The 24136-nt window shown below is 47.3% G+C and overlaps 27 non-coding genes across 27 annotated transcripts; all 27 read right to left on the bottom strand.

The window, feature by feature from the left end:
• Positions 1-57: 57 nt before the first annotated feature.
• Positions 58-129, bottom strand: TRNAP-AGG (transfer RNA proline (anticodon AGG)). Its single transcript has one exon. It is a non-coding gene; the product is annotated as a tRNA-Pro (tRNA).
• A 441-nt stretch (positions 130-570) lies between these two features.
• TRNAV-UAC (transfer RNA valine (anticodon UAC)) lies at positions 571-643 on the bottom strand. Its single transcript has one exon. It is a non-coding gene; the product is annotated as a tRNA-Val (tRNA).
• A 385-nt stretch (positions 644-1028) lies between these two features.
• TRNAP-CGG (transfer RNA proline (anticodon CGG)) lies at positions 1029-1100 on the bottom strand. Its single transcript has one exon. It is a non-coding gene; the product is annotated as a tRNA-Pro (tRNA).
• Positions 1101-3396: 2296 nt separating this feature from the next.
• Positions 3397-3469, bottom strand: TRNAV-UAC (transfer RNA valine (anticodon UAC)). Its single transcript has one exon. It is a non-coding gene; the product is annotated as a tRNA-Val (tRNA).
• A 385-nt stretch (positions 3470-3854) lies between these two features.
• TRNAP-CGG (transfer RNA proline (anticodon CGG)) lies at positions 3855-3926 on the bottom strand. Its single transcript has one exon. It is a non-coding gene; the product is annotated as a tRNA-Pro (tRNA).
• A 937-nt stretch (positions 3927-4863) lies between these two features.
• Positions 4864-4975, bottom strand: TRNAL-CAA (transfer RNA leucine (anticodon CAA)). Its single transcript has 2 exons — positions 4938-4975; positions 4864-4909 (listed from the first exon to the last, which is right to left on the bottom strand). It is a non-coding gene; the product is annotated as a tRNA-Leu (tRNA).
• A 734-nt stretch (positions 4976-5709) lies between these two features.
• Positions 5710-5781, bottom strand: TRNAP-AGG (transfer RNA proline (anticodon AGG)). Its single transcript has one exon. It is a non-coding gene; the product is annotated as a tRNA-Pro (tRNA).
• Positions 5782-6222: 441 nt separating this feature from the next.
• Positions 6223-6295, bottom strand: TRNAV-UAC (transfer RNA valine (anticodon UAC)). The gene has a single exon. It is a non-coding gene; the product is annotated as a tRNA-Val (tRNA).
• A 385-nt stretch (positions 6296-6680) lies between these two features.
• On the bottom strand, positions 6681-6752 carry TRNAP-CGG (transfer RNA proline (anticodon CGG)). Its single transcript has one exon. It is a non-coding gene; the product is annotated as a tRNA-Pro (tRNA).
• Positions 6753-7689: 937 nt separating this feature from the next.
• On the bottom strand, positions 7690-7801 carry TRNAL-CAA (transfer RNA leucine (anticodon CAA)). The gene is made up of 2 exons: positions 7764-7801; positions 7690-7735 (listed from the first exon to the last, which is right to left on the bottom strand). It is a non-coding gene; the product is annotated as a tRNA-Leu (tRNA).
• Positions 7802-8535: 734 nt separating this feature from the next.
• On the bottom strand, positions 8536-8607 carry TRNAP-AGG (transfer RNA proline (anticodon AGG)). Its single transcript has one exon. It is a non-coding gene; the product is annotated as a tRNA-Pro (tRNA).
• Positions 8608-9048: 441 nt separating this feature from the next.
• On the bottom strand, positions 9049-9121 carry TRNAV-UAC (transfer RNA valine (anticodon UAC)). The gene has a single exon. It is a non-coding gene; the product is annotated as a tRNA-Val (tRNA).
• Positions 9122-9506: 385 nt separating this feature from the next.
• TRNAP-CGG (transfer RNA proline (anticodon CGG)) lies at positions 9507-9578 on the bottom strand. Its single transcript has one exon. It is a non-coding gene; the product is annotated as a tRNA-Pro (tRNA).
• Positions 9579-11874: 2296 nt separating this feature from the next.
• TRNAV-UAC (transfer RNA valine (anticodon UAC)) lies at positions 11875-11947 on the bottom strand. Its single transcript has one exon. It is a non-coding gene; the product is annotated as a tRNA-Val (tRNA).
• Positions 11948-12332: 385 nt separating this feature from the next.
• TRNAP-CGG (transfer RNA proline (anticodon CGG)) lies at positions 12333-12404 on the bottom strand. The gene has a single exon. It is a non-coding gene; the product is annotated as a tRNA-Pro (tRNA).
• Positions 12405-13341: 937 nt separating this feature from the next.
• Positions 13342-13453, bottom strand: TRNAL-CAA (transfer RNA leucine (anticodon CAA)). The gene is made up of 2 exons: positions 13416-13453; positions 13342-13387 (listed from the first exon to the last, which is right to left on the bottom strand). It is a non-coding gene; the product is annotated as a tRNA-Leu (tRNA).
• A 734-nt stretch (positions 13454-14187) lies between these two features.
• On the bottom strand, positions 14188-14259 carry TRNAP-AGG (transfer RNA proline (anticodon AGG)). Its single transcript has one exon. It is a non-coding gene; the product is annotated as a tRNA-Pro (tRNA).
• Positions 14260-14700: 441 nt separating this feature from the next.
• Positions 14701-14773, bottom strand: TRNAV-UAC (transfer RNA valine (anticodon UAC)). Its single transcript has one exon. It is a non-coding gene; the product is annotated as a tRNA-Val (tRNA).
• A 385-nt stretch (positions 14774-15158) lies between these two features.
• Positions 15159-15230, bottom strand: TRNAP-CGG (transfer RNA proline (anticodon CGG)). Its single transcript has one exon. It is a non-coding gene; the product is annotated as a tRNA-Pro (tRNA).
• Positions 15231-16167: 937 nt separating this feature from the next.
• TRNAL-CAA (transfer RNA leucine (anticodon CAA)) lies at positions 16168-16279 on the bottom strand. Its single transcript has 2 exons — positions 16242-16279; positions 16168-16213 (listed from the first exon to the last, which is right to left on the bottom strand). It is a non-coding gene; the product is annotated as a tRNA-Leu (tRNA).
• Positions 16280-17013: 734 nt separating this feature from the next.
• Positions 17014-17085, bottom strand: TRNAP-AGG (transfer RNA proline (anticodon AGG)). Its single transcript has one exon. It is a non-coding gene; the product is annotated as a tRNA-Pro (tRNA).
• Positions 17086-17526: 441 nt separating this feature from the next.
• On the bottom strand, positions 17527-17599 carry TRNAV-UAC (transfer RNA valine (anticodon UAC)). The gene has a single exon. It is a non-coding gene; the product is annotated as a tRNA-Val (tRNA).
• Positions 17600-17984: 385 nt separating this feature from the next.
• TRNAP-CGG (transfer RNA proline (anticodon CGG)) lies at positions 17985-18056 on the bottom strand. The gene has a single exon. It is a non-coding gene; the product is annotated as a tRNA-Pro (tRNA).
• A 2296-nt stretch (positions 18057-20352) lies between these two features.
• On the bottom strand, positions 20353-20425 carry TRNAV-UAC (transfer RNA valine (anticodon UAC)). The gene has a single exon. It is a non-coding gene; the product is annotated as a tRNA-Val (tRNA).
• Positions 20426-20810: 385 nt separating this feature from the next.
• Positions 20811-20882, bottom strand: TRNAP-CGG (transfer RNA proline (anticodon CGG)). Its single transcript has one exon. It is a non-coding gene; the product is annotated as a tRNA-Pro (tRNA).
• Positions 20883-23178: 2296 nt separating this feature from the next.
• Positions 23179-23251, bottom strand: TRNAV-UAC (transfer RNA valine (anticodon UAC)). Its single transcript has one exon. It is a non-coding gene; the product is annotated as a tRNA-Val (tRNA).
• A 385-nt stretch (positions 23252-23636) lies between these two features.
• TRNAP-CGG (transfer RNA proline (anticodon CGG)) lies at positions 23637-23708 on the bottom strand. The gene has a single exon. It is a non-coding gene; the product is annotated as a tRNA-Pro (tRNA).
• Between the last annotated feature and the right edge of the window lie 428 nt (positions 23709-24136).

Genomic DNA, 24136 nt, shown 5'->3' with positions numbered 1-24136 from the left:
AGAAATAGTCAGGCATTGTGAGTTTTGAGTAGGATTCGTATGTTTACCTCTGAAAAAGGGCTCGTCCGGGATTTGAACCCGGGACCTCTCGCACCCTAAGCGAGAATCATACCCCTAGACCAACGAGCCGAGGCACACAAGAGTCGCCTTTCGCACCGGCTCCGGGGGTTATTGGCAGCGAGTTAGTGAATGCTTCACCCAAAGCAAGCAACTGCACATGCTGCTCTCTTCTGCAATATGGTTGCTGTCTTTTCCATGGCCGTCATCGAACAAGAAATGAAAATGCCTCTATCCTTCAGACATTTTGTTTGTTCTAGGTGTATGCTCTCGGTGAGGTCAATAAAACCATTTCTGCTCTCATGCCTTGCTTTCATGAAGTAGGCCCAACCTTCAGTACACAAGGACGTGCAAACGAATAGCGCAAACTATCGTCACTTCTCTTTTTGAGCTGTCACTGATGCCCCTGGAGCACAGTACATCACGCTGGTGAGGGATAGACAGCTTCCATTATCTCAGCTTTCCTATAAGTTGAGAGAGTAAATGCAAACTGTGTGAAAAACAGAAAGCTGCTGTTTCTGCCCGGTCTCGAACCAGGGACCTTTCGCGTGTAAAGCGAACGTGATAACCACTACACTACAGAAACAGACACGCTTGCACGAATCTTCTTGGCATGTAGTGGGCTGGAATGCACAGACCAAGGGCCAATGTCCATGAAGCTCAAAGTTGGACCCTCCTTACCCGATCTCTTTCTTTGGAACAAAGGAACGAGGACCACTTTTATTCCAAAAGGCGATTTTAAAACCATACCTGAAATCACACTAGAAAAACACTTTGCATTTAATTTTCCTACACTGATGGTCCACCCCAGAAAAGCAGTTGCAAAGAAGTCCGGCACTGAAATTCTATACGCCAAAAGTGGGAAATAGCGTAGAGGGAAAGGAACTTTCTCACCATACACGGCGTCTTATAGCATTGAAAAGAAGAAATGGCCCTATATAATAAGCAGCCTAAAAATAATCCCACAGCATGGGCTCGTCCGGGATTTGAACCCGGGACCTCTCGCACCCGAAGCGAGAATCATACCCCTAGACCAACGAGCCTGATTCCCCAGTCGGCATTTTAAGCAATTTCTGATGCGTCTTTCAGAAACAAAGCAGGGCTATTTGGCTGCTCTCTCTCTATGTGAACCACACAAAGTCATGTTTTCTCTCAAGGTGTTGTTTTTTTCACTCTTGCAAGGAAGGGATCAGTCGATATCCTAGCTGCCAGAGAGCAGAAAAAAGGCGCTGATGAGAACTGCAGGCACTTTCTGGCACTTGTACTCCTCTGCAAGTCCTGGACACTTACCCCATAGACTTCCACCCCAGATGCAAGGGAGGGCCTGCCAATTCTTGCTCCTAAGACAGAGGCATTTGATTCTTGGATTCAAACACGCTCACTCAGCGCTCGATCAGGCTCGATCAGGCGAGATTTATATGAGTGGCTCGCAGGACTGAAACACTCACCTGGGAGCCCCAGGGTGGCTGAATTCCCAGTATGGCCATTGTTGGGCAAATCACCTCCTTTCCTCCTGCCTCAATCTAGAATTGGCTGCAAATCACAAGATAGAGTTCAATGTCCGTGTGTACTGCCTACTCCCAGCTACCTCTCTGTCTTCCTTATGTAAATTAAAATTCGCAAGGGGGGACCAATGACAATCTGCTCCTCCCACATAACCAGGAAGCCCTGTTGAACATGTCTGCCTGTGTTGTTGCAGGGACAGTGCCTTCTCCGCCCAAAAGGTGGCAGGAGAGCCTCACAACAAAGATGGGATCAACTGCTTAATGAGAAACCAGCACGGCAGTTTGTGTGATGGAGTGCAAATTTAACGGAAGGTGTGCCTGAGGTGTCCCTTCCAGGAATACATGGAATTGTGATTGAGGGACCAGCCTGATCGTTGGTGGATTTCTCGTCATATGTTACAGGTCCGTGCAAAGATTGTGGTGTGTGGGGAATGCACTGCAAAAAACAGGACGATTTAAGGGTGTAAAAGAAACCTGTCAGAAGTGGGATTTGAACCCACGCCTCCATGAGGAGAACAGAAGTCTCAGTTGCACTGAAGATCAAGCTCTCTTGAGTCTGGCGCCTTAGACCACTCGGCCATCCTGACAGCCCTGGGTGTGCACAGATCTGACTCTTCTGACTGCACCTGCCAATGTTTGCACTTACAACGTTCACAGCAATGTCACAAGTGTAAAGACCCCACAATACAACATGGCATGACAAAAAAAAAGCTAGGCACAAGAGCGACCACTGATGGATGCGGATTAATTTGTTTTGTCTTGCAAAAGTAAAGGAAGTTTCCCACGGCTCGCTGGGTTCAAGGACCGCCTCTTCTTAAGCTTGCATTGAGATAATAAGGTTTTAGAGGGTGCACATAAAAGCAGCTCATGCACAGTCTCGAACCGGGGACCTTTCGCGTGTTAGGCGAACGTGATGACCACTACACTACAGAAACTCACTTGCTGTGTTTTACTGTTAGAGCAAGGTTCCTCTCAAGGATTCTCTCTACTTCTATTCTGCTGTATCAGCAGCCACTCAGAAAGCGAGGAGCAAGTGTGAAAACTGCAGAGATATCAGCCAACATGCTTGCAATTAGACGTATTAAAAATTGACTTATGCAGGCATCGACAGACAAATATCTGATGCCTAAATGCCAGCAAGTACACCTTGGGAAAGCATCACCTGGGACACACACAGACTAAGCATGAAGGCAGAAAAAGCATGGTGATCCATGTTTCTTCTGAGGTTCAAAATATTTTGTGCAACAATGCGGCGAGTGTAATGAGAAATAGTCAGGCATTGTGAGTTTTGAGTAGGATTCGTATGTTTACCTCTGAAAAAGGGCTCGTCCGGGATTTGAACCCGGGACCTCTCGCACCCTAAGCGAGAATCATACACCTAGACCAACGAGCCGAGGCACACAAGAGTCGCCTTTCGCACCGGCTCCGGGGGTTATTGGCAGCGAGTTAGTGAATGCTTCACCCAAAGCAAGCAACTGCACATGCTGCTCTCTTCTGCAATATGGTTGCTGTCTTTTCCATGGCCGTCATCGAACAAGAAATGAAAATGCCTCTATCCTTCAGACATTTTGTTTGTTCTAGGTGTATGCTCTCGGTGAGGTCAATAAAACCATTTCTGCTCTCATGCCTTGCTTTCATGAAGTAGGCCCAACCTTCAGTACACAAGGACGTGCAAACGAATAGCGCAAACTATCGTCACTTCTCTTTTTGAGCTGTCACTGATGCCCCTGGAGCACAGTACATCACGCTGGTGAGGGATAGACAGCTTCCATTATCTCAGCTTTCCTATAAGTTGAGAGAGTAAATGCAAACTGTGTGAAAAACAGAAAGCTGCTGTTTCTGCCCGGTCTCGAACCAGGGACCTTTCGCGTGTAAAGCGAACGTGATTACCACTACACTACAGAAACAGACACGCTTGCACGAATCTTCTTGGCATGTAGTGGACTGGAATGCACAGACCAAGGGCCAATGTCCATGAAGCTCAAAGTTGGACCCTCCTTACCCGATCTCTTTCTTTGGAAGAAAGGAACGAGGACCACTTTTATTCCAAAAGGCGATTTTAAAACCATACCTGAAATCACACTAGAAAAACACTTTGCATTTAATTTTCCTACACTGATGGTCCACCCCAGAAAAGCAGTTGCAAAGAAGTCCGGCACTGAAATTCTATACGCCAAAAGTGGGAAATAGCGTAGAGGGAAAGGAACTTTCTCACCATACACGGCGTCTTATAGCATTGAAAAGAAGAAATGGCCCTATATAATAAGCAGCCTAAAAATAATTCCACAGCATGGGCTCGTCCGGGATTTGAACCCGGGACCTCTCGCACCCGAAGCGAGAATCATACCCCTAGACCAACGAGCCTGATTCCCCAGTCGGCATTTTAAGCAATTTCTGATGCGTCTTTCAGAAACAAAGCAGGGCTATTTGGCTGCTCTCTCTCTATGTGAACCACACAAAGTCATGTTTTCTCTCAAGGTGTTGTTTTTTTCACTCTTGCAAGGAAGGGATCAGTCGATATCCTAGCTGCCAGAGAGCAGAAAAAAGGCGCTGATGAGAACTGCAGGCACTTTCTGGCACTTGTACTCCTCTGCAAGTCCTGGACACTTACCCCATAGACTTCCACCCCAGATGCAAGGGAGGGCCTGCCAATTCTTGCTCCTAAGACAGAGGCATTTGATTCTTGGATTCAAACACGCTCACTCAGCGCTCGATCAGGCTCGATCAGGCGAGATTTATATGAGTGGCTCGCAGGACTGAAACACTCACCTGGGAGCCCCAGGGTGGCTGAATTCCCAGTATGGCCATTGTTGGGCAAATCACCTCCTTTCCTCCTGCCTCAATCTAGAATTGGCTGCAAATCACAAGATAGAGTTCAATGTCCGTGTGTACTGCCTACTCCCAGCTACCTCTCTGTCTTCCTTATGTAAATTAAAATTCGCAAGGGGGGACCAATGACAATCTGCTCCTCCCACATAACCAGGAAGCCCTGTTGAACATGTCTGCCTGTGTTGTTGCAGGGACAGTGCCTTCTCCGCCCAAAAGGTGGCAGGAGAGCCTCACAACAAAGATGGGATCAACTGCTTAATGAGAAACCAGCACGGCAGTTTGTGTGATGGAGTGCAAATTTAACGGAAGGTGTGCCTGAGGTGTCCCTTCCAGGAATACATGGAATTGTGATTGAGGGACCAGCCTGATCGTTGGTGGATTTCTCGTCATATGTTACAGGTCCGTGCAAAGATTGTGGTGTGTGGGGAATGCACTGCAAAAAACAGGACGATTTAAGGGTGTAAAAGAAACCTGTCAGAAGTGGGATTTGAACCCACGCCTCCATGAGGAGACCAGAAGTCTCAGTTGCACTGAAGATCAAGCTCTCTTGAGTCTGGCGCCTTAGACCACTCGGCCATCCTGACAGCCCTGGGTGTGCACAGATCTGACTCTTCTGACTGCACCTGCCAATGTTTGCACTTACAACGTTCACAGCAATGTCACAAGTGTAAAGACCCCACAATACAACATGGCATGACAAAAAAAAAGCTAGGCACAAGAGCGACCACTGATGGATGCGGATTAATTTGTTTCGTCTTGCAAAAGTAAAGGAAGTTTCCCACGGCTCGCTGGGTTCAAGGACCGCCTCTTCTTAAGCTTGCATTGAGATAATAAGGTTTTAGAGGGTGCACATAAAAGCAGCTCATGCACAGTCTCGAACCGGGGACCTTTCGCGTGTTAGGCGAACGTGATGACCACTACACAACAGAAACTCACTTGCTGTGTTTTACTGTTAGAGCAAGGTTCCTCTCAAGGATTCTCTCTACTTCTATTCTGCTGTATCAGCAGCCACTCAGAAAGCGAGGAGCAAGTGTGAAAACTGCAGAGATATCAGCCAACATGCTTGCAATTAGACGTATTAAAAATTGACTTATGCAGGCATCGACAGACAAATATCTGATGCCTAAATGCCAGCAAGTACACCTTGGGAAAGCATCACCTGGGACACACACAGACTAAGCATGAAGGCAGAAAAAGCATGGTGATCCATGTTTCTTCTGAGGTTCAAAATATTTTGTGCAACAATGCGGCGAGTGTAATGAGAAATAGTCAGGCATTGTGAGTTTTGAGTAGGATTCGTATGTTTACCTCTGAAAAAGGGCTCGTCCGGGATTTGAACCCGGGACCTCTCGCACCCTAAGCGAGAATCATACCCCTAGACCAACGAGCCGAGGCACACAAGAGTCGCCTTTCGCACCGGCTCCGGGGGTTATTGGCAGCGAGTTAGTGAATGCTTCACCCAAAGCAAGCAACTGCACATGCTGCTCTCTTCTGCAATATGGTTGCTGTCTTTTCCATGGCCGTCATCGAACAAGAAATGAAAATGCCTCTATCCTTCAGACATTTTGTTTGTTCTAGGTGTATGCTCTCGGTGAGGTCAATAAAACCATTTCTGCTCTCATGCCTTGCTTTCATGAAGTAGGCCCAACCTTCAGTACACAAGGACGTGCAAACGAATAGCGCAAACTATCGTCACTTCTCTTTTTGAGCTGTCACTGATGCCCCTGGAGCACAGTACATCACGCTGGTGAGGGATAGACAGCTTCCATTATCTCAGCTTTCCTATAAGTTGAGAGAGTAAATGCAAACTGTGTGAAAAACAGAAAGCTGCTGTTTCTGCCCGGTCTCGAACCAGGGACCTTTCGCGTGTAAAGCGAACGTGATAACCACTACACTACAGAAACAGACACGCTTGCACGAATCTTCTTGGCATGTAGTGGGCTGGAATGCACAGACCAAGGGCCAATGTCCATGAAGCTCAAAGTTGGACCCTCCTTACCCGATCTCTTTCTTTGGAAGAAAGGAACGAGGACCACTTTTATTCCAAAAGGCGATTTTAAAACCATACCTGAAATCACACTAGAAAAACACTTTGCATTTAATTTTCCTACACTGATGGTCCACCCCAGAAAAGCAGTTGCAAAGAAGTCCGGCACTGAAATTCTATACGCCAAAAGTGGGAAATAGCGTAGAGGGAAAGGAACTTTCTCACCATACACGGCGTCTTATAGCATTGAAAAGAAGAAATGGCCCTATATAATAAGCAGCCTAAAAATAATTCCACAGCATGGGCTCGTCCGGGATTTGAACCCGGGACCTCTCGCACCCGAAGCGAGAATCATACCCCTAGACCAACGAGCCTGATTCCCCAGTCGGCATTTTAAGCAATTTCTGATGCGTCTTTCAGAAACAAAGCAGGGCTATTTGGCTGCTCTCTCTCTATGTGAACCACACAAAGTCATGTTTTCTCTCAAGGTGTTGTTTTTTTCACTCTTGCAAGGAAGGGATCAGTCGATATCCTAGCTGCCAGAGAGCAGAAAAAAGGCGCTGATGAGAACTGCAGGCACTTTCTGGCACTTGTACTCCTCTGCAAGTCCTGGACACTTACCCCATAGACTTCCACCCCAGATGCAAGGGAGGGCCTGCCAATTCTTGCTCCTAAGACAGAGGCATTTGATTCTTGGATTCAAACACGCTCACTCAGCGCTCGATCAGGCTCGATCAGGCGAGATTTATATGAGTGGCTCGCAGGACTGAAACACTCACCTGGGAGCCCCAGGGTGGCTGAATTCCCAGTATGGCCATTGTTGGGCAAATCACCTCCTTTCCTCCTGCCTCAATCTAGAATTGGCTGCAAATCACAAGATAGAGTTCAATGTCCGTGTGTACTGCCTACTCCCAGCTACCTCTCTGTCTTCCTTATGTAAATTAAAATTCGCAAGGGGGGACCAATGACAATCTGCTCCTCCCACATAACCAGGAAGCCCTGTTGAACATGTCTGCCTGTGTTGTTGCAGGGACAGTGCCTTCTCCGCCCAAAAGGTGGCAGGAGAGCCTCACAACAAAGATGGGATCAACTGCTTAATGAGAAACCAGCACGGCAGTTTGTGTGATGGAGTGCAAATTTAACGGAAGGTGTGCCTGAGGTGTCCCTTCCAGGAATACATGGAATTGTGATTGAGGGACCAGCCTGATCGTTGGTGGATTTCTCGTCATATGTTACAGGTCCGTGCAAAGATTGTGGTGTGTGGGGAATGCACTGCAAAAAACAGGACGATTTAAGGGTGTAAAAGAAACCTGTCAGAAGTGGGATTTGAACCCACGCCTCCATGAGGAGACCAGAAGTCTCAGTTGCACTGAAGATCAAGCTCTCTTGAGTCTGGCGCCTTAGACCACTCGGCCATCCTGACAGCCCTGGGTGTGCACAGATCTGACTCTTCTGACTGCACCTGCCAATGTTTGCACTTACAACGTTCACAGCAATGTCACAAGTGTAGAGACCCCACAATACAACATGGCATGACAAAAAAAAAGCTAGGCACAAGAGCGACCACTGATGGATGCGGATTAATTTGTTTCGTCTTGCAAAAGTAAAGGAAGTTTCCCACGGCTCGCTGGGTTCAAGGACCGCCTCTTCTTAAGCTTGCATTGAGATAATAAGGTTTTAGAGGGTGCACATAAAAGCAGCTCATGCACAGTCTCGAACCGGAGACCTTTCGCGTGTTAGGCGAACGTGATGACCACTACACTACAGAAACTCACTTGCTGTGTTTAACTGTTAGAGCAAGGTTCCTCTCAAGGATTCTCTCTACTTCTATTCTGCTGTATCAGCAGCCACTCAGAAAGCGAGGAGCAAGTGTGAAAACTGCAGAGATATCAGCCAACATGCTTGCAATTAGACGTATTAAAAATTGACTTATGCAGGCATCGACAGACAAATATCTGATGCCTAAATGCCAGCAAGTACACCTTGGGAAAGCATCACCTGGGACACACACAGACTAAGCATGAAGGCAGAAAAAGCATGGTGATCCATGTTTCTTCTGAGGTTCAAAATATTTTGTGCAACAATGCGGCGAGTGTAATGAGAAATAGTCAGGCATTGTGAGTTTTGAGTAGGATTCGTATGTTTACCTCTGAAAAAGGGCTCGTCCGGGATTTGAACCCGGGACCTCTCGCACCCTAAGCGAGAATCATACCCCTAGACCAACGAGCCGAGGCACACAAGAGTCGCCTTTCGCACCGGCTCCGGGGGTTATTGGCAGCGAGTTAGTGAATGCTTCACCCAAAGCAAGCAACTGCACATGCTGCTCTCTTCTGCAATATGGTTGCTGTCTTTTCCATGGCCGTCATCGAACAAGAAATGAAAATGCCTCTATCCTTCAGACATTTTGTTTGTTCTAGGTGTATGCTCTCGGTGAGGTCAATAAAACCATTTCTGCTCTCATGCCTTGCTTTCATGAAGTAGGCCCAACCTTCAGTACACAAGGACGTGCAAACGAATAGCGCAAACTATCGTCACTTCTCTTTTTGAGCTGTCACTGATGCCCCTGGAGCACAGTACATCACGCTGGTGAGGGATAGACAGCTTCCATTATCTCAGCTTTCCTATAAGTTGAGAGAGTAAATGCAAACTGTGTGAAAAACAGAAAGCTGCTGTTTCTGCCCGGTCTCGAACCAGGGACCTTTCGCGTGTAAAGCGAACGTGATAACCACTACACTACAGAAACAGACACGCTTGCACGAATCTTCTTGGCATGTAGTGGGCTGGAATGCACAGACCAAGGGCCAATGTCCATGAAGCTCAAAGTTGGACCCTCCTTACCCGATCTCTTTCTTTGGAAGAAAGGAACGAGGACCACTTTTATTCCAAAAGGCGATTTTAAAACCATACCTGAAATCACACTAGAAAAACACTTTGCATTTAATTTTCCTACACTGATGGTCCACCCCAGAAAAGCAGTTGCAAAGAAGTCCGGCACTGAAATTCTATACGCCAAAAGTGGGAAATAGCGTAGAGGGAAAGGAACTTTCTCACCATACACGGCGTCTTATAGCATTGAAAAGAAGAAATGGCCCTATATAATAAGCAGCCTAAAAATAATTCCACAGCATGGGCTCGTCCGGGATTTGAACCCGGGACCTCTCGCACCCGAAGCGAGAATCATACCCCTAGACCAACGAGCCTGATTCCCCAGTCGGCATTTTAAGCAATTTCTGATGCGTCTTTCAGAAACAAAGCAGGGCTATTTGGCTGCTCTCTCTCTATGTGAACCACACAAAGTCATGTTTTCTCTCAAGGTGTTGTTTTTTTCACTCTTGCAAGGAAGGGATCAGTCGATATCCTAGCTGCCAGAGAGCAGAAAAAAGGCGCTGATGAGAACTGCAGGCACTTTCTGGCACTTGTACTCCTCTGCAAGTCCTGGACACTTACCCCATAGACTTCCACCCCAGATGCAAGGGAGGGCCTGCCAATTCTTGCTCCTAAGACAGAGGCATTTGATTCTTGGATTCAAACACGCTCACTCAGCGCTCGATCAGGCTCGATCAGGCGAGATTTATATGAGTGGCTCGCAGGACTGAAACACTCACCTGGGAGCCCCAGGGTGGCTGAATTCCCAGTATGGCCATTGTTGGGCAAATCACCTCCTTTCCTCCTGCCTCAATCTAGAATTGGCTGCAAATCACAAGATAGAGTTCAATGTCCGTGTGTACTGCCTACTCCCAGCTACCTCTCTGTCTTCCTTATGTAAATTAAAATTCGCAAGGGGGGACCAATGAGAATCTGCTCCTCCCACATAACCAGGAAGCCCTGTTGAACATGTCTGCCTGTGTTGTTGCAGGGACAGTGCCTTCTCCGCCCAAAAGGTGGCAGGAGAGCCTCACAACAAAGATGGGATCAACTGCTTAATGAGAAACCAGCACGGCAGTTTGTGTGATGGAGTGCAAATTTAACGGAAGGTGTGCCTGAGGTGTCCCTTCCAGGAATACATGGAATTGTGATTGAGGGACCAGCCTGATCGTTGGTGGATTTCTCGTCATATGTTACAGGTCCGTGCAAAGATTGTGGTGTGTGGGGAATGCACTGCAAAAAACAGGACGATTTAAGGGTGTAAAAGAAACCTGTCAGAAGTGGGATTTGAACCCACGCCTCCATGAGGAGAACCGAAGTCTCAGTTGCACTGAAGATCAAGCTCTCTTGAGTCTGGCGCCTTAGACCACTCGGCCATCCTGACAGCCCTGGGTGTGCACAGATCTGACTCTTCTGACTGCACCTGCCAATGTTTGCACTTACAACGTTCACAGCAATGTCACAAGTGTAAAGACCCCACAATACAACATGGCATGACAAAAAAAAAGCTAGGCACAAGAGCGACCACTGATGGATGCGGATTAATTTGTTTCGTCTTGCAAAAGTAAAGGAAGTTTCCCACGGCTCGCTGGGTTCAAGGACCGCCTCTTCTTAAGCTTGCATTGAGATAATAAGGTTTTAGAGGGTGCACATAAAAGCAGCTCATGCACAGTCTCGAACCGGGGACCTTTCGCGTGTTAGGCGAACGTGATGACCACTACACTACAGAAACTCACTTGCTGTGTTTTACTGTTAGAGCAAGGTTCCTCTCAAGGATTCTCTCTACTTCTATTCTGCTGTATCAGCAGCCACTCAGAAAGCGAGGAGCAAGTGTGAAAACTGCAGAGATATCAGCCAACATGCTTGCAATTAGACGTATTAAAAATTGACTTATGCAGGCATCGACAGACAAATATCTGATGCCTAAATGCCAGCAAGTACACCTTGGGAAAGCATCACCTGGGACACACACAGACTAAGCATGAAGGCAGAAAAAGCATGGTGATCCATGTTTCTTCTGAGGTTCAAAATATTTTGTGCAACAATGCGGCGAGTGTAATGAGAAATAGTCAGGCATTGTGAGTTTTGAGTAGGATTCGTATGTTTACCTCTGAAAAAGGGCTCGTCCGGGATTTGAACCCGGGACCTCTCGCACCCTAAGCGAGAATCATACACCTAGACCAACGAGCCGAGGCACACAAGAGTCGCCTTTCGCACCGGCTCCGGGGGTTATTGGCAGCGAGTTAGTGAATGCTTCACCCAAAGCAAGCAACTGCACATGCTGCTCTCTTCTGCAATATGGTTGCTGTCTTTTCCATGGCCGTCATCGAACAAGAAATGAAAATGCCTCTATCCTTCAGACATTTTGTTTGTTCTAGGTGTATGCTCTCGGTGAGGTCAATAAAACCATTTCTGCTCTCATGCCTTGCTTTCATGAAGTAGGCCCAACCTTCAGTACACAAGGACGTGCAAACGAATAGCGCAAACTATCGTCACTTCTCTTTTTGAGCTGTCACTGATGCCCCTGGAGCACAGTACATCACGCTGGTGAGGGATAGACAGCTTCCATTATCTCAGCTTTCCTATAAGTTGAGAGAGTAAATGCAAACTGTGTGAAAAACAGAAAGCTGCTGTTTCTGCCCGGTCTCGAACCAGGGACCTTTCGCGTGTAAAGCGAACGTGATAACCACTACACTACAGAAACAGACACGCTTGCACGAATCTTCTTGGCATGTAGTGGGCTGGAATGCACAGACCAAGGGCCAATGTCCATGAAGCTCAAAGTTGGACCCTCCTTACCCGATCTCTTTCTTTGGAAGAAAGGAACGAGGACCACTTTTATTCCAAAAGGCGATTTTAAAACCATACCTGAAATCACACTAGAAAAACACTTTGCATTTAATTTTCCTACACTGATGGTCCACCCCAGAAAAGCAGTTGCAAAGAAGTCCGGCACTGAAATTCTATACGCCAAAAGTGGGAAATAGCGTAGAGGGAAAGGAACTTTCTCACCATACACGGCGTCTTATAGCATTGAAAAGAAGAAATGGCCCTATATAATAAGCAGCCTAAAAATAATTCCACAGCATGGGCTCGTCCGGGATTTGAACCCGGGACCTCTCGCACCCGAAGCGAGAATCATACCCCTAGACCAACGAGCCTGATTCCCCAGTCGGCATTTTAAGCAATTTCTGATGCGTCTTTCAGAAACAAAGCAGGGCTATTTGGCTGCTCTCTCTCTATGTGAACCACACAAAGTCATGTTTTCTCTCAAGGTGTTGTTTTTTTCACTCTTGCAAGGAAGGGATCAGTCGATATCCTAGCTGCCAGAGAGCAGAAAAAAGGCGCTGATGAGAACTGCAGGCACTTTCTGGCACTTGTACTCCTCTGCAAGTCCTGGACACTTACCCCATAGACTTCCACCCCAGATGCAAGGGAGGGCCTGCCAATTCTTGCTCCTAAGACAGAGGCATTTGATTCTTGGATTCAAACACGCTCACTCAGCGCTCGATCAGGCTCGATCAGGCGAGATTTATATGAGTGGCTCGCAGGACTGAAACACTCACCTGGGAGCCCCAGGGTGGCTGAATTCCCAGTATGGCCATTGTTGGGCAAATCACCTCCTTTCCTCCTGCCTCAATCTAGAATTGGCTGCAAATCACAAGATAGAGTTCAATGTCCGTGTGTACTGCCTACTCCCAGCTACCTCTCTGTCTTCCTTATGTAAATTAAAATTCGCAAGGGGGGACCAATGACAATCTGCTCCTCCCACATAACCAGGAAGCCCTGTTGAACATGTCTGCCTGTGTTGTTGCAGGGACAGTGCCTTCTCCGCCCAAAAGGTGGCAGGAGAGCCTCACAACAAAGATGGGATCAACTGCTTAATGAGAAACCAGCACGGCAGTTTGTGTGATGGAGTGCAAATTTAACGGAAGGTGTGCCTGAGGTGTCCCTTCCAGGAATACATGGAATTGTGATTGAGGGACCAGCCTGATCGTTGGTGGATTTCTCGTCATATGTTACAGGTCCGTGCAAAGATTGTGGTGTGTGGGGAATGCACTGCAAAAAACAGGACGATTTAAGGGTGTAAAAGAAACCTGTCAGAAGTGGGATTTGAACCCACGCCTCCATGAGGAGACCAGAAGTCTCAGTTGCACTGAAGATCAAGCTCTCTTGAGTCTGGCGCCTTAGACCACTCGGCCATCCTGACAGCCCTGGGTGTGCACAGATCTGACTCTTCTGACTGCACCTGCCAATGTTTGCACTTACAACGTTCACAGCAATGTCACAAGTGTAAAGACCCCACAATACAACATGGCATGACAAAAAAAAAGCTAGGCACAAGAGCGACCACTGATGGATGCGGATTAATTTGTTTCATCTTGCAAAAGTAAAGGAAGTTTCCCACGGCTCGCTGGGTTCAAGGACCGCCTCTTCTTAAGCTTGCATTGAGATAATAAGGTTTTAGAGGGTGCACATAAAAGCAGCTCATGCACAGTCTCGAACCGGGGACCTTTCGCGTGTTAGGCGAACGTGATGACCACTACACAACAGAAACTCACTTGCTGTGTTTTACTGTTAGAGCAAGGTTCCTCTCAAGGATTCTCTCTACTTCTATTCTGCTGTATCAGCAGCCACTCAGAAAGCGAGGAGCAAGTGTGAAAACTGCAGAGATATCAGCCAACATGCTTGCAATTAGACGTATTAAAAATTGACTTATGCAGGCATCGACAGACAAATATCTGATGCCTAAATGCCAGCAAGTACACCTTGGGAAAGCATCACCTGGGACACACACAGACTAAGCATGAAGGCAGAAAAAGCATGGTGATCCATGTTTCTTCTGAGGTTCAAAATATTTTGTGCAACAATGCGGCGAGTGTAATGAGAAATAGTCAGGCATTGTGAGTTTTGAGTAGGATTCGTATGTTTACCTCTGAAAAAGGGCTCGTCCGGGATTTGAACCCGGGACCTCTCGCACCCTAAGCGAGAATCATACCCCTAGACCAACGAGCCGAGGCACACAAGAGTCGCCTTTCGCACCGGCTCCGGGGGTTATTGGCAGCGAGTTAGTGAATGCTTCACCCAAAGCAAGCAACTGCACATGCTGCTCTCTTCTGCAATATGGTTGCTGTCTTTTCCATGGCCGTCATCGAACAAGAAATGAAAATGCCTCTATCCTTCAGACATTTTGTTTGTTCTAGGTGTATGCTCTCGGTGAGGTCAATAAAACCATTTCTGCTCTCATGCCTTGCTTTCATGAAGTAGGCCCAACCTTCAGTACACAAGGACGTGCAAACGAATAGCGCAAACTATCGTCACTTCTCTTTTTGAGCTGTCACTGATGCCCCTGGAGCACAGTACATCACGCTGGTGAGGGATAGACAGCTTCCATTATCTCAGCTTTCCTATAAGTTGAGAGAGTAAATGCAAACTGTGTGAAAAACAGAAAGCTGCTGTTTCTGCCCGGTCTCGAACCAGGGACCTTTCGCGTGTAAAGCGAACGTGATAACCACTACACTACAGAAACAGACACGCTTGCACGAATCTTCTTGGCATGTAGTGGGCTGGAATGCACAGACCAAGGGCCAATGTCCATGAAGCTCAAAGTTGGACCCTCCCTACCCGATCTCTTTCTTTGGAAGAAAGGAACGAGGACCACTTTTATTCCAAAAGGCGATTTTAAAACCATACCTGAAATCACACTAGAAAAACACTTTGCATTTAATTTTCCTACACTGATGGTCCACCCCAGAAAAGCAGTTGCAAAGAAGTCCGGCACTGAAATTCTATACGCCAAAAGTGGGAAATAGCGTAGAGGGAAAGGAACTTTCTCACCATACACGGCGTCTTATAGCATTGAAAAGAAGAAATGGCCCTATATAATAAGCAGCCTAAAAATAATTCCACAGCATGGGCTCGTCCGGGATTTGAACCCGGGACCTCTCGCACCCGAAGCGAGAATCATACCCCTAGACCAACGAGCCTGATTCCCCAGTCGGCATTTTAAGCAATTTCTGATGCGTCTTTCAGAAACAAAGCAGGGCTATTTGGCTGCTCTCTCTCTATGTGAACCACACAAAGTCATGTTTTCTCTCAAGGTGTTGTTTTTTTCACTCTTGCAAGGAAGGGATCAGTCGATATCCTAGCTGCCAGAGAGCAGAAAAAAGGCGCTGATGAGAACTGCAGGCACTTTCTGGCACTTGTACTCCTCTGCAAGTCCTGGACACTTACCCCATAGACTTCCACCCCAGATGCAAGGGAGGGCCTGCCAATTCTTGCTCCTAAGACAGAGGCATTTGATTCTTGGATTCAAACACGCTCACTCAGCGCTCGATCAGGCTCGATCAGGCGAGATTTATATGAGTGGCTCGCAGGACTGAAACACTCACCTGGGAGCCCCAGGGTGGCTGAATTCCCAGTATGGCCATTGTTGGGCAAATCACCTCCTTTCCTCCTGCCTCAATCTAGAATTGGCTGCAAATCACAAGATAGAGTTCAATGTCCGTGTGTACTGCCTACTCCCAGCTACCTCTCTGTCTTCCTTATGTAAATTAAAATTCGCAAGGGGGGACCAATGACAATCTGCTCCTCCCACATAACCAGGAAGCCCTGTTGAACATGTCTGCCTGTGTTGTTGCAGGGACAGTGCCTTCTCCGCCCAAAAGGTGGCAGGAGAGCCTCACAACAAAGATGGGATCAACTGCTTAATGAGAAACCAGCACGGCAGTTTGTGTGATGGAGTGCAAATTTAACGGAAGGTGTGCCTGAGGTGTCCCTTCCAGGAATACATGGAATTGTGATTGAGGGACCAGCCTGATCGTTGGTGGATTTCTCGTCATATGTTACAGGTCCGTGCAAAGATTGTGGTGTGTGGGGAATGCACTGCAAAAAACAGGACGATTTAAGGGTGTAAAAGAAACCTGTCAGAAGTGGGATTTGAACCCACGCCTCCATGAGGAGACCAGAAGTCTCAGTTGCACTGAAGATCAAGCTCTCTTGAGTCTGGCGCCTTAGACCACTCGGCCATCCTGACAGCCCTGGGTGTGCACAGATCTGACTCTTCTGACTGCACCTGCCAATGTTTGCACTTACAACGTTCACAGCAATGTCACAAGTGTAGAGACCCCACAATACAACATGGCATGACAAAAAAAAAGCTAGGCACAAGAGCGACCACTGATGGATGCGGATTAATTTGTTTCGTCTTGCAAAAGTAAAGGAAGTTTCCCACGGCTCGCTGGGTTCAAGGACCGCCTCTTCTTAAGCTTGCATTGAGATAATAAGGTTTTAGAGGGTGCACATAAAAGCAGCTCATGCACAGTCTCGAACCGGGGACCTTTCGCGTGTTAGGCGAACGTGATGACCACTACACTACAGAAACTCACTTGCTGTGTTTTACTGTTAGAGCAAGGTTCCTCTCAAGGATTCTCTCTACTTCTATTCTGCTGTATCAGCAGCCACTCAGAAAGCGAGGAGCAAGTGTGAAAACTGCAGAGATATCAGCCAACATGCTTGCAATTAGACGTATTAAAAATTGACTTATGCAGGCATCGACAGACAAATATCTGATGCCTAAATGCCAGCAAGTACACCTTGGGAAAGCATCACCTGGGACACACACAGACTAAGCATGAAGGCAGAAAAAGCATGGTGATCCATGTTTCTTCTGAGGTTCAAAATATTTTGTGCAACAATGCGGCGAGTGTAATGAGAAATAGTCAGGCATTGTGAGTTTTGAGTAGGATTCGTATGTTTACCTCTGAAAAAGGGCTCGTCCGGGATTTGAACCCGGGACCTCTCGCACCCTAAGCGAGAATCATACCCCTAGACCAACGAGCCGAGGCACACAAGAGTCGCCTTTCGCACCGGCTCCGGGGGTTATTGGCAGCGAGTTAGTGAATGCTTCACCCAAAGCAAGCAACTGCACATGCTGCTCTCTTCTGCAATATGGTTGCTGTCTTTTCCATGGCCGTCATCGAACAAGAAATGAAAATGCCTCTATCCTTCAGACATTTTGTTTGTTCTAGGTGTATGCTCTCGGTGAGGTCAATAAAACCATTTCTGCTCTCATGCCTTGCTTTCATGAAGTAGGCCCAACCTTCAGTACACAAGGACGTGCAAACGAATAGCGCAAACTATCGTCACTTCTCTTTTTGAGCTGTCACTGATGCCCCTGGAGCACAGTACATCACGCTGGTGAGGGATAGACAGCTTCCATTATCTCAGCTTTCCTATAAGTTGAGAGAGTAAATGCAAACTGTGTGAAAAACAGAAAGCTGCTGTTTCTGCCCGGTCTCGAACCAGGGACCTTTCGCGTGTAAAGCGAACGTGATAACCACTACACTACAGAAACAGACACGCTTGCACGAATCTTCTTGGCATGTAGTGGGCTGGAATGCACAGACCAAGGGCCAATGTCCATGAAGCTCAAAGTTGGACCCTCCTTACCCGATCTCTTTCTTTGGAAGAAAGGAACGAGGACCACTTTTATTCCAAAAGGCGATTTTAAAACCATACCTGAAATCACACTAGAAAAACACTTTGCATTTAATTTTCCTACACTGATGGTCCACCCCAGAAAAGCAGTTGCAAAGAAGTCCGGCACTGAAATTCTATACGCCAAAAGTGGGAAATAGCGTAGAGGGAAAGGAACTTTCTCACCATACACGGCGTCTTATAGCATTGAAAAGAAGAAATGGCCCTATATAATAAGCAGCCTAAAAATAATTCCACAGCATGGGCTCGTCCGGGATTTGAACCCGGGACCTCTCGCACCCGAAGCGAGAATCATACCCCTAGACCAACGAGCCTGATTCCCCAGTCGGCATTTTAAGCAATTTCTGATGCGTCTTTCAGAAACAAAGCAGGGCTATTTGGCTGCTCTCTCTCTATGTGAACCACACAAAGTCATGTTTTCTCTCAAGGTGTTGTTTTTTTCACTCTTGCAAGGAAGGGATCAGTCGATATCCTAGCTGCCAGAGAGCAGAAAAAAGGCGCTGATGAGAACTGCAGGCACTTTCTGGCACTTGTACTCCTCTGCAAGTCCTGGACACTTACCCCATAGACTTCCACCCCAGATGCAAGGGAGGGCCTGCCAATTCTTGCTCCTAAGACAGAGGCATTTGATTCTTGGATTCAAACACGCTCACTCAGCGCTCGATCAGGCTCGATCAGGCGAGATTTATATGAGTGGCTCGCAGGACTGAAACACTCACCTGGGAGCCCCAGGGTGGCTGAATTCCCAGTATGGCCATTGTTGGGCAAATCACCTCCTTTCCTCCTGCCTCAATCTAGAATTGGCTGCAAATCACAAGATAGAGTTCAATGTCCGTGTGTACTGCCTACTCCCAGCTACCTCTCTGTCTTCCTTATGTAAATTAAAATTCGCAAGGGGGGACCAATGACAATCTGCTCCTCCCACATAACCAGGAAGCCCTGTTGAACATGTCTGCCTGTGTTGTTGCAGGGACAGTGCCTTCTCCGCCCAAAAGGTGGCAGGAGAGCCTCACAACAAAGATGGGATCAACTGCTTAATGAGAAACCAGCACGGCAGTTTGTGTGATGGAGTGCAAATTTAACGGAAGGTGTGCCTGAGGTGTCCCTTCCAGGAATACATGGAATTGTGATTGAGGGACCAGCCTGATCGTTGGTGGATTTCTCGTCATATGTTACAGGTCCGTGCAAAGATTGTGGTGTGTGGGGAATGCACTGCAAAAAACAGGACGATTTAAGGGTGTAAAAGAAACCTGTCAGAAGTGGGATTTGAACCCACGCCTCCATGAGGAGAACCGAAGTCTCAGTTGCACTGAAGATCAAGCTCTCTTGAGTCTGGCGCCTTAGACCACTCGGCCATCCTGACAGCCCTGGGTGTGCACAGATCTGACTCTTCTGACTGCACCTGCCAATGTTTGCACTTACAACGTTCACAGCAATGTCACAAGTGTAAAGACCCCACAATACAACATGGCATGACAAAAAAAAAGCTAGGCACAAGAGCGACCACTGATGGATGCGGATTAATTTGTTTCGTCTTGCAAAAGTAAAGGAAGTTTCCCACGGCTCGCTGGGTTCAAGGACCGCCTCTTCTTAAGCTTGCATTGAGATAATAAGGTTTTAGAGGGTGCACATAAAAGCAGCTCATGCACAGTCTCGAACCGGGGACCTTTCGCGTGTTAGGCGAACGTGATGACCACTACACTACAGAAACTCACTTGCTGTGTTTTACTGTTAGAGCAAGGTTCCTCTCAAGGATTCTCTCTACTTCTATTCTGCTGTATCAGCAGCCACTCAGAAAGCGAGGAGCAAGTGTGAAAACTGCAGAGATATCAGCCAACATGCTTGCAATTAGACGTATTAAAAATTGACTTATGCAGGCATCGACAGACAAATATCTGATGCCTAAATGCCAGCAAGTACACCTTGGGAAAGCATCACCTGGGACACACACAGACTAAGCATGAAGGCAGAAAAAGCATGGTGATCCATGTTTCTTCTGAGGTTCAAAATATTTTGTGCAACAATGCGGCGAGTGTAATGAGAAATAGTCAGGCATTGTGAGTTTTGAGTAGGATTCGTATGTTTACCTCTGAAAAAGGGCTCGTCCGGGATTTGAACCCGGGACCTCTCGCACCCTAAGCGAGAATCATACACCTAGACCAACGAGCCGAGGCACACAAGAGTCGCCTTTCGCACCGGCTCCGGGGGTTATTGGCAGCGAGTTAGTGAATGCTTCACCCAAAGCAAGCAACTGCACATGCTGCTCTCTTCTGCAATATGGTTGCTGTCTTTTCCATGGCCGTCATCGAACAAGAAATGAAAATGCCTCTATCCTTCAGACATTTTGTTTGTTCTAGGTGTATGCTCTCGGTGAGGTCAATAAAACCATTTCTGCTCTCATGCCTTGCTTTCATGAAGTAGGCCCAACCTTCAGTACACAAGGACGTGCAAACGAATAGCGCAAACTATCGTCACTTCTCTTTTTGAGCTGTCACTGATGCCCCTGGAGCACAGTACATCACGCTGGTGAGGGATAGACAGCTTCCATTATCTCAGCTTTCCTATAAGTTGAGAGAGTAAATGCAAACTGTGTGAAAAACAGAAAGCTGCTGTTTCTGCCCGGTCTCGAACCAGGGACCTTTCGCGTGTAAAGCAAACGTGATAACCACTACACTACAGAAACAGACACGCTTGCACGAATCTTCTTGGCATGTAGTGGGCTGGAATGCACAGACCAAGGGCCAATGTCCATGAAGCTCAAAGTTGGACCCTCCTTACCCGATCTCTTTCTTTGGAAGAAAGGAACGAGGACCACTTTTATTCCAAAAGGCGATTTTAAAACCATACCTGAAATCACACTAGAAAAACACTTTGCATTTAATTTTCCTACACTGATGGTCCACCCCAGAAAAGCAGTTGCAAAGAAGTCCGGCACTGAAATTCTATACGCCAAAAGTGGGAAATAGCGTAGAGGGAAAGGAACTTTCTCACCATACACGGCGTCTTATAGCATTGAAAAGAAGAAATGGCCCTATATAATAAGCAGCCTAAAAATAATTCCACAGCATGGGCTCGTCCGGGATTTGAACCCGGGACCTCTCGCACCCGAAGCGAGAATCATACCCCTAGACCAACGAGCCTGATTCCCCAGTCGGCATTTTAAGCAATTTCTGATGCGTCTTTCAGAAACAAAGCAGGGCTATTTGGCTGCTCTCTCTCTATGTGAACCACACAAAGTCATGTTTTCTCTCAAGGTGTTGTTTTTTTCACTCTTGCAAGGAAGGGATCAGTCGATATCCTAGCTGCCAGAGAGCAGAAAAAAGGCGCTGATGAGAACTGCAGGCACTTTCTGGCACTTGTACTCCTCTGCAAGTCCTGGACACTTACCCCATAGACTTCCACCCCAGATGCAAGGGAGGGCCTGCCAATTCTTGCTCCTAAGACAGAGGCATTTGATTCTTGGATTCAAACACGCTCACTCAGCGCTCGATCAGGCTCGATCAGGCGAGATTTATATGAGTGGCTCGCAGGACTGAAACACTCACCTGGGAGCCCCAGGGTGGCTGAATTCCCAGTATGGCCATTGTTGGGCAAATCACCTCCTTTCCTCCTGCCTCAATCTAGAATTGGCTGCAAATCACAAGATAGAGTTCAATGTCCGTGTGTACTGCCTACTCCCAGCTACCTCTCTGTCTTCCTTATGTAAATTAAAATTCGCAAGGGGGGACCAATGACAATCTGCTCCTCCCACATAACCAGGAAGCCCTGTTGAACATGTCTGCCTGTGTTGTTGCAGGGACAGTGCCTTCTCCGCCCAAAAGGTGGCAGGAGAGCCTCACAACAAAGATGGGATCAACTGCTTAATGAGAAACCAGCACGGCAGTTTGTGTGATGGAGTGCAAATTTAACGGAAGGTGTGCCTGAGGTGTCCCTTCCAGGAATACATGGAATTGTGATTGAGGGACCAGCCTGATCGTTGGTGGATTTCTCGTCATATGTTACAGGTCCGTGCAAAGATTGTGGTGTGTGGGGAATGCACTGCAAAAAACAGGACGATTTAAGGGTGTAAAAGAAACCTGTCAGAAGTGGGATTTGAACCCACGCCTCCATGAGGAGAACCGAAGTCTCAGTTGCACTGAAGATCAAGCTCTCTTGAGTCTGGCGCCTTAGACCACTCGGCCATCCTGACAGCCCTGGGTGTGCACAGATCTGACTCTTCTGACTGCACCTGCCAATGTTTGCACTTACAACGTTCACAGCAATGTCACAAGTGTAAAGACCCCACAATACAACATGGCATGACAAAAAAAAAGCTAGGCACAAGAGCGACCACTGATGGATGCGGATTAATTTGTTTCGTCTTGCAAAAGTAAAGGAAGTTTCCCACGGCTCGCTGGGTTCAAGGACCGCCTCTTCTTAAGCTTGCATTGAGATAATAAGGTTTTAGAGGGTGCACATAAAAGCAGCTCATGCACAGTCTCGAACCGGGGACCTTTCGCGTGTTAGGCGAACGTGATGACCACTACACTACAGAAACTCACTTGCTGTGTTTTACTGTTAGAGCAAGGTTCCTCTCAAGGATTCTCTCTACTTCTATTCTGCTGTATCAGCAGCCACTCAGAAAGCGAGGAGCAAGTGTGAAAACTGCAGAGATATCAGCCAACATGCTTGCAATTAGACGTATTAAAAATTGACTTATGCAGGCATCGACAGACAAATATCTGATGCCTAAATGCCAGCAAGTACACCTTGGGAAAGCATCACCTGGGACACACACAGACTAAGCATGAAGGCAGAAAAAGCATGGTGATCCATGTTTCTTCTGAGGTTCAAAATATTTTGTGCAACAATGCGGCGAGTGTAATGAGAAATAGTCAGGCATTGTGAGTTTTGAGTAGGATTCGTATGTTTACCTCTGAAAAAGGGCTCGTCCGGGATTTGAACCCGGGACCTCTCGCACCCTAAGCGAGAATCATACACCTAGACCAACGAGCCGAGGCACACAAGAGTCGCCTTTCGCACCGGCTCCGGGGGTTATTGGCAGCGAGTTAGTGAATGCTTCACCCAAAGCAAGCAACTGCACATGCTGCTCTCTTCTGCAATATGGTTGCTGTCTTTTCCATGGCCGTCATCGAACAAGAAATGAAAATGCCTCTATCCTTCAGACATTTTGTTTGTTCTAGGTGTATGCTCTCGGTGAGGTCAATAAAACCATTTCTGCTCTCATGCCTTGCTTTCATGAAGTAGGCCCAACCTTCAGTACACAAGGACGTGCAAACGAATAGCGCAAACTATCGTCACTTCTCTTTTTGAGCTGTCACTGATGCCCCTGGAGCACAGTACATCACGCTGGTGAGGGATAGACAGCTTCCATTATCTCAGCTTTCCTATAAGTTGAGAGAGTAAATGCAAACTGTGTGAAAAACAGAAAGCTGCTGTTTCTGCCCGGTCTCGAACCAGGGACCTTTCGCGTGTAAAGCGAACGTGATAACCACTACACTACAGAAACAGACACGCTTGCACGAATCTTCTTGGCATGTAGTGGGCTGGAATGCACAGACCAAGGGCCAATGTCCATGAAGCTCAAAGTTGGACCCTCCTTACCCGATCTCTTTCTTTGGAAGAAAGGAACGAGGACCACTTTTATTCCAAAAGGCGATTTTAAAACCATACCTGAAATCACACTAGAAATACACTTTGCATTTAATTTTCCTACACTGATGGTCCACCCCAGAAAAGCAGTTGCAAAGAAGTCCGGCACTGAAATTCTATACGCCAAAAGTGGGAAATAGCGTAGAGGGAAAGGAACTTTCTCACCATACACGGCGTCTTATAGCATTGAAAAGAAGAAATGGCCCTATATAATAAGCAGCCTAGAAATAATTCCACAGCATGGGCTCGTCCGGGATTTGAACCCGGGACCTCTCGCACCCGAAGCGAGAATCATACCCCTAGACCAACGAGCCTGATTCCCCAGTCGGCATTTTAAGCAATTTCTGATGCGTCTTTCAGAAACAAAGCAGGGCTATTTGGCTGCTCTCTCTCTATGTGAACCACACAAAGTCATGTTTTCTCTCAAGGTGTTGTTTTTTTCACTCTTGCAAGGAAGGGATCAGTCGATATCCTAGCTGCCAGAGAGCAGAAAAAAGGCGCTGATGAGAACTGCAGGCACTTTCTGGCACTTGTACTCCTCTGCAAGTCCTGGACACTTACCCCATAGACTTCCACCCCAGATGCAAGGGAGGGCCTGCCGATTCTTGCTCCTAAGACAGAGGCATTTGATTCTTGGATTCAAACACGCTCACTCAGCGCTCGATCAGGCTCGATCAGGCGAGATTTATATGAGTGGCTCGCAGGACTGAAACACTCACCTGGGAGCCCCAGGGTGGCTGAA

The sequence above is a fragment of the Triturus cristatus genome, chromosome 10, assembly GCF_964204655.1.
Source record: "Triturus cristatus chromosome 10, aTriCri1.1, whole genome shotgun sequence".
Lineage (NCBI taxonomy): Eukaryota > Metazoa > Chordata > Amphibia > Caudata > Salamandridae > Triturus > Triturus cristatus.
The sequence above is the reverse complement of the archived record's forward strand: the minus strand, read 5'-3'. Positions and strand labels throughout refer to the sequence as shown.